This window comes from Calonectris borealis, chromosome 1 (assembly GCF_964195595.1).
Source record: "Calonectris borealis chromosome 1, bCalBor7.hap1.2, whole genome shotgun sequence".
In the NCBI taxonomy this organism is placed as follows: Eukaryota; Metazoa; Chordata; class Aves; order Procellariiformes; family Procellariidae; genus Calonectris; species Calonectris borealis.
Window position 1 is genome coordinate 18,080,834 of NC_134312.1, and position 7,765 is coordinate 18,088,598.

Consider the following 7,765-nt stretch of genomic DNA (forward strand, 5'->3'; position numbering starts at 1 on the left):
AATGCTTCTGAAGACTGCTGTTTGGAAATGCAATGGCCTGGAAAATGGAGGTCAATAAAACAACAAAAGGACAACCAGCATAGCTGAAAGAGGAAAGCATTTGATGGAAATAATTTAATCACCAAACTCATTCCTTATCTGTTAAGTAGGGAATGCTGGTTGGGAACGCAGTGGAGCATGTTAAGTCTTACAGCTGAAGTCCTAACAATGTAGTTAGTCGTGCTTTGGTGTAGCAACACATATCCTTTGGGACGGAGCAACTCCTCTTATGTAATTTTTCTAAAAAAAATATTAGAATGTCTAGAACCAGTAACAATAGCTGATTTTTTGTTCTTGTTGTTGAGACCAGGATCATTCTCTATGTATGATACACTACCTTCATATTTTACTTTTTTACCAAGTTACCCCGTATACTGTGTACTTGATACCAGGTTGTCCTGGTTTCGGCTGGGATAGGGTTAAATTTCTTCCTAGTGCTGTGTTTTGGATTTAGTATGAGGAGAATGTTGATAGCACACTGATGTTTTCAGTTGTTGCTAAGTGCCCTCCTAGTCCAAGGACAGCTCCCGTGCCTACTGACTGAGCTAGGTACACAAGATGGGAGGGAACATAATCAGGACAGCCAGCCCAGCTGGCCAATGGGGTATTCCATACCATGTGATGTCATGCTCAGTATATGAAGGGTAGGCGTGATCCAGGAAGTAGTGATGGCTATTTGGTTATCGGTCAGCGCGGGTGGTGAGCAATTGCATTGTGCATCACTCATTTTGTATACTCTATTATTATTATTTTCCCTTTTCTGTTCTATTAAACTGTCTTTATCTCAACCCACGAGTTTTTCTCACTCTTACCCTTCCGATTCTCTCCCCGTCCCACTGGGGGTGGGGGGAATGAGTGAGCGGCTGCGTGGTATTTGGCTGCCTGCCAGGTTAAACCACGACACAGGTCTACCATGATGACTCTGGTCTGAAAGCTGATGACAGGCTCTTTGTGAATTCCTGCACATTGTCACTGAACTCCTCGATTGCCCAACACAACGACACTCTATTAAGGTGAAGTTTAAGACACTCAGATGAAAGATCATCCCTTACAAAAAATTCCTCCAATAACTTGTCACTGAGTCCTCTTCCTCTGCTGCAGTTTATCCTGGCCTATAAACTGCTTAAGTGGTAGCAGAGTTTGCTACCTCTTACCACCATTACATGGCACGATGTCATGTAATTCAGACCAGTTCTTCCAGAAATTCAGGAAACATTGCTACATAACATGGTCAAATATAGTCTGCTTTATGAGAAGTCTCAAAGAAATAGTATAGCATCCAATGCAAAAAAGGCAGTGGGACAATAAAATAGCAGAAAACTATGTTGCTCATTGACTGGTACAGTCTGTAGGCAGACAAGCTAATGTTACCTGGGATTTTTGAGCCACGGCTCTTCCTAGTGTTAGTTCTTCTGTGCTTTTACATGTTTTCCATAGATATTTTTTCAAAAGATTCACTTTGAATTTGTGTATAACACTTACTCGTTCAGAAATATACAGTTAAAATTGAGCTAGGAAGTACAGCTGCAGCTGTCCGTCCCAGATAAGGGATGGGAGTATTCAGCTTTTTGTTTGCAGCAGAAAAAGGCTGGAGACCAGCCAGTGTTAAGCTATATCAACGTCGTAAGGTAGACTCTGAGGATACCGAGCAGTATAACAAGTTTGGACAAAGTGGGTCAAGCAGAATGACCTGTACAGATTAAGCCAAGGGTGTTAAGAGAGGAGAAAACATAACCATCAGATATGTAGCTAATCAGACTCGTGAGATATGAGGAGTCCAAAGAGTCAAGAGTAAACAGTCAATAAATAATAAGATGCCATGCTTCAGGGTTAAGAATGTTGCTGATTTAATATGATGTGATTTAACTGCATGTGTTTTCTGTTAACAGACCCTTTCCAGCACAGTCTGGGAAGTCTAATCATCATTTAGGTTTTCATGTTCTCTGCCAAATGATGCAAAATACTATGTGTATGGAGAAATGCATTGGAATGTGTAATACAAGCAGAAAGGTCTATACCAAAAGGTAAGCTGAATAACAAAAATGCAAGATATAATCAAACTGTAATGGAATTTTTTTCCTTTCTCTTATTAATATATTTCTCAACTTTGATGTAGCAAATCACCTTCAAACGCAGGATGAGTCTTGAAAGCCGTGGCTCTGTCAGAGCTGATGCTGTTCACTAATGATTTGCTGCTACTGTCTATTGGAGAGTACTCTCATTAAACCTACAAGTCCTCTTTCCTCAGGATGGCAACCTGGGGAAGAGGAAACACAAAACATCTTAGTTTCTAAAAAAAGCTCTCTCTCTCTATTACCCAAAAGGGGCAAACGTGTATCTCTGGGATTGCAAAGCAGCTGAGAGGCATCGTGGTGTGCTTCCGCAGCAGCTTAAGGCAATCTAGGACGAGGTAACTGAAATCTGCACTTTCCCTGTGGACCAAGGCTGCACACCTCCGTCCCCTCTCTTGCATTAGCCCTGGCATCTCTCTGACTTCACGCGGATCCTGTTCAGGGAACTGACCTGGCTGAAAGCTAATTATTTTATTTCATGGTAAGTTTTCAGTTTTTCCAGCTCCCTGAACCATTTCACTATGCAATCAAATGAGTGCCTGTGCTAAAGTCACAGAGGGGAAGGGTGTGAAAAGCTGGAAATGGGCAGGATAGTGGGACCAGAGCAACCTTGATTTACATTAGCTTAAAACACATGCTGAGCGCCCTCTCGTGAGGGCTCTGAGTGGGAGAGGCCACAGAAGTCTGATCTTCTGCCAGCTGCTAGCTGCATAGGGTACTATGCTCACATTTTGAGAGCGTGTTCAGGCCTTTTCCTTGCTTTTTCCTCTACTGCTTTGTTCACACAGCTTAAAGAAAAGTGTTGTTTCTTCTAGGCAGGCTGTCTTTATCTGCTTGGTGTTTGCCACTGGTCAGAAGAGAAGAAAAGCAGTGCTGTTGTTCTCTTGGACCCATGGAAAGGGCACAGCCGGTATGTGGGCAATGAAGGTCTGTCCTCTCCACGCAGCAGACAACAAAGATGGTCAATATTCCCAGCATTTATTCTTCAAACTCTAATTTACAGAGAGCAACATACGAATCTTCACTTGATGAAAATCGTTGGTTTTGCACAAGAGGACAGCAGAGATTATTTACAAGGCACTTTAAGGATGCTCCTCTCCCCTCAGCCCTGCTCTTCCCGGTCTTTAGAGTGGCCTTGCTCTGCCTGCTCCCCCGCTTCCTTTTCTGTGCTTCCCTCTATTTGCTGTTTGTTGGCATTTTGCTTTTCCAACCAGGACAATGTTTGCATACCTTCTCTTTTTACTTACATGTAAATTTTTTTGTCTTTAGACTTTCAAAATGTGTTCTAAATGAATCTTTTTCAAATCCTGGCTTGTGCGCTCATTTAAGCAGAGCGTCTTACATAAAGTGTTCCCCAGAAATTGCCTCGCTTTGGTTTGCTTATCTTGTATTAAAAATCTTGTTTAAAAATTCACACCGTAATTCTTACGCCTTGCTTCCAAAGCCAGTGGATAAATCCTGCCACAAACATGGACTCTGTTATATGACATCCTATTCATTATGTATAATTACAAAGCACACGAGATGTTGTTCAGTGTTGTTAGCTTGGCTACACTGGAATTCCAGCACACATCTGTACACAATTTATAGTTGCTTATAACATATGCTAGCACACAGCGTGTGAACAGCTAGAATTTAAACTCAGATCCTGCATGAGGCTCTTTACGAATCTACTCACAGCTGCTGCCAGTATTGCTCAGTCCTGAAAAACAGGAACAGTGGAATTCTACTCAAGGAAAAGTGAAGACGGGGCATGAATGCCAAGGCTCTAGGAAAGGGACAGAGATTCAGCTGACTCTTTTTCTTCAAATAAGGATATGGAGAACTGTGGGTAGCTTTTGGGAGTTATCTCTGAACATTCAAATTTTATTTTTTTTTTTAAAAGAGGAGAGACTAATGATTGCCTGACAAAACAGGAAATAAACTCTCAAAGCATAAGAGAAGCTGGTAATTATACTGTAAGTTAAAATTGCAGTGCCTATATTGGACTGACATGGAGCCTCTCAGAATATGTTCAGGGGTCCTATATTAACATTAAGCAGCTGTTGAGAACTTGTCTTTAATAATGCACAATGTTATTACTCTGAAGAGTACCAGCACTGACATCTCCAAGCTCATATTCGAAGAAGAGCAGACTACTTTCATTGTATTATTCACTATTTCGTATGTCAGCACTGCCACTTTAGCTTTCAGGCTCTGGAGACAGACTACATTTACTTCTGTGTCATGCTCAGCAGTAAAAACTTTCAGGCAACAGAGAATGCTATTTAAAAAGTAACCCTTCAGCTCTTCTAAATTTCATGAATTATAGTACATTATTTCAGACTGTAAATATCATTTTTCAGTAGCAAACAATACAGGTGTCTCTGTATCTTGTGAAAACCAAACACTATGATTTCACAGTGTGGATGACTGAAAGTTTTTCTTCTCCCAACTGCTTCAGATGGCTTGGCTACAGATTTGCTGTCTTCCATGCCTTGAGTTAGCTGCATCACTTATACCCGTGCGTGGTTTGAAAGGTGCTTCCTAGAAAACCCAGGCTTTGAGTGTCTGCTTTCAGAGGCCAGGAAATTTAACTGCCATCCTGTTATCATTTTTTGATATTTTGAAAAACTATATTCAGAACTGTGGCAAAAACCTCAAGTGAAAAGGTTAAAAATGTGCCACTGAAATATTGCAACGTTTCATTCCAGCAGTGTGAGAGCATGTGGCTTTCAAATCAAAGTATTCCCAGTTACCTACAAAAGCTCCACTTGATTGTCTTCAAAGCCAACCTTTAAAGTCAAGCTTGTAGGAGAGAGGATGATATGAAGATCCCCAAATTCATTGTCATCTCAGAGGTGGTTACCATCCTATCTAAACTGACACTTGGTAATAAATGGCACGTGTCTGTCCAGTTGTGACATTCTATTAAATATGATTAACAAGCTGGATGTATGTGTAAAGCTGGAAGTTTACATGTGAAAAAGTTTATTCCTGGAAAAGTCCTTTTCATAAGTTAACACTTTATTAAGGCTTAGCCAGGCATGGTTGCTTCTGGTCAGCAATGGCCAGCTGAGAGTGGCACTAGGCTTTACCTGTGCAAAGTGGTTGTAACAGGCAATGATTTGGTGTAAGGGAAGTAGAGATATTTCTGCTTGAGGTAATAAACAATAAATCAGGGAGAGTTCTGAATTTGAGTTACACCCAAAGGTGGAGCTGGGTTGTAAAAGCAACCGGGACTCCTGAAATCCCCATCCTCTTCCAAGAGTACAAATGGAGGACATGAGTTTGGATGAAAGTGTCCTTAACAGAAGGGCTGGGAGAGGCTGGCAACTTCTCAGCTGGACCATGCTGACAGAGCAGCCACGTGTGAGGCATGCTTCGTTTCCCTTCATTTCTGCCCAACTGTTTCCACAGACAGTGGAGTTGCTCTGCTTGAATTTGGTATATGGATTTGTTTTTGGCTTTTCCTACCCTTTCCTAAAAGCAGTTTCAGAGTAACTGGCAAAACCGCAGGGCTCCATCATTTTTGGGTGGTGATCCTAAGGACAGGAGAGCGGGCTCCTCCTCAGCCGACCTGAACCCCTACACTTATTCCCAGCAGTGAAGTGCAGAGGTCCGAGAGAAAGAACGGTCCTTCGGTGGCCAACTCTAGTCAGGAAAAGCATCTGGCATGCAATGGGAAAGCGGGAAGGATGAAGGAACAAGGGCTGTCAGTGCCATAGGAACTGGCATCGCACTGAGCTGACAGACTGTCCTGGGTGGCCCAGGTGGTCCTGACACCCGGGCTGCTTGGCCAGGAGATCCCCATCGTTCCTGCCTCCCCAGGTCGCGTGCTTCAAATGGTGTGTAGGGACTGGTGGCTGGGGTACAGCCCCGAGGAGTCCATCCTGCTGGGGGCTGAGGATGAGCTGGCTGGAAACCACAAACATTCAAGTGGAATCCAGTCTGACTGACAAGGATCTATGGGGTTCTTGCTTCTGCTCAGTGATAAGAGTCATTGATATTGACTTGTTTCCACAAGGAATTTTGCTTTCATTTTCTGAATGTTTTCTGACACAAATTTTTTGTAACAGAAAATTATCAACAGGCTATATAAAGTGCCAAAGTTATGCTCAACCATTGATCTACTGTCCAATGATGTTATAGTCAAAGTGGATCAGTATGACTGTCTTATTTGATCTGCTTTAAATAGATGCTTCTAGCCTCGCCTCAAAGGCCCTACAACTTCCCTGTAACTTCTGGTCCAGTCGGAAGTTGAAATTCAAATACTTCAAGTCACAGAAAATGATATTTTCTTTTTTCTTTTCTTCTTTTCCGTTGCTCTAGCAATCAGAAGTATGATCTAAAATTTTTTATGAACCTCTTTGTCATGCACCAGGAAGAACTTAGCCCATGGATCTCAGCACTGTGAAATGAATTAAGTTTTATACCTGATGTGTTTGAGTAACAGCTATTTGTGACATTATGTTGGTAATTATAGAAATCACTGAAATAGTGAAGTCTTTTGTTAATGCACTGACCATTGCAAACAAGAATTATGTATTTTTATTCCCTCCACTTTAGGAAGCGGATCCACTGGTTAGTGAAGGCTGTCGTCAATGAGTGCCCCAGAATTCGTATGTTAAACAAAGTGCCACTCATGGAAGGGCAAAAGTAGCAACTTCCAGTTTCACAACATCTCTGCCTGCTTTATTCAGCTGTGCTGAAAACCCTTTTCCCATTTAAGCTAGCACTTGAACTGGTGTTCATCACCAGTAGAGAAGGACTCATCTGGAGGTAACACATCTTCTTTCTAAAAGATTTGCTAGCTTAATTTTCAGAAGTACCGTGCTTTTCTGGTTTCTTCTGATGATAATGTGGACTGCATTTGTTCTGACAGTGACAGAACCAAAATGTCCTGAATAAAAGCACCTGTGCTGAATGACAGAATTACATCCAAATCCCATCGAAATCAATGGCAGCCTTTCCACAGACCTCCAAGAGAGTTGGACTAGATGTGTTTGTGATCATATTTTATCTTCGTGGTTCCTCAGAGCACATATGTTTATTCATAGGCAAACTGATTACAGGTCAAGATGGCTCCACATAAACGTTGACCCTGCATCTGAAAGGAATTCGTTTCTCCTTGGATAGTACTTAAGGTGAATTACAGACTTTCTTCCTTCAGAGTGGACTTGCTTATCTCTAAAAAAAATGTTTCTTTTTTATCTAATCTCAGGACTTGCTCGTATCTCTTTATTGAACAGTTGCAGTAAATCTTAGCAGGATTATCAGAGTTTTACAGGCTTTTGGAAGCTTTGGATTTGCCTTCATGCTGTTAGGCAGTGCAGGCATGAGAGGATGAATCTGCACCACACCTAAACACCTGCCACTTCAAATCCTGCAGTGACAATGAGGGTGTCCCAGTAGGATCACCCAGTTACTGAAGCCTACAAAACACACGATTTTTCCTGCAGCCACAAAACATTAATTCCTGTTTGCCATAGACTTACTGCACCATGCTATGATGCAGATAAAATATGAGAAGGTTGGAGACTATGACAGAATAAAAATTAATTTGCTCTGAAATTAAGTAATACTATCGTAGGAGAGGTAAAGATAACTTAAACTAACATGTTGTCCAAGGAAGAGGATTATGTATTCTTCCATTTGAGTAGAAATGCCTTTGA

At 41.7% G+C, this 7,765-nt stretch overlaps 1 long non-coding RNA gene across 1 annotated transcript; it reads left to right on the forward strand.

The window, feature by feature from the left end:
- The first annotated feature begins 1,933 nt into the window (after positions 1 to 1,933).
- Positions 1,934 to 3,519, forward strand: LOC142081936 (uncharacterized). The gene is made up of 3 exons (XR_012673516.1): positions 1,934 to 2,063; positions 2,927 to 3,021; positions 3,115 to 3,519. It is a non-coding gene; the product is annotated as an uncharacterized LOC142081936 (long non-coding RNA).
- Positions 3,520 to 7,765: the final 4,246 nt, after the last annotated feature.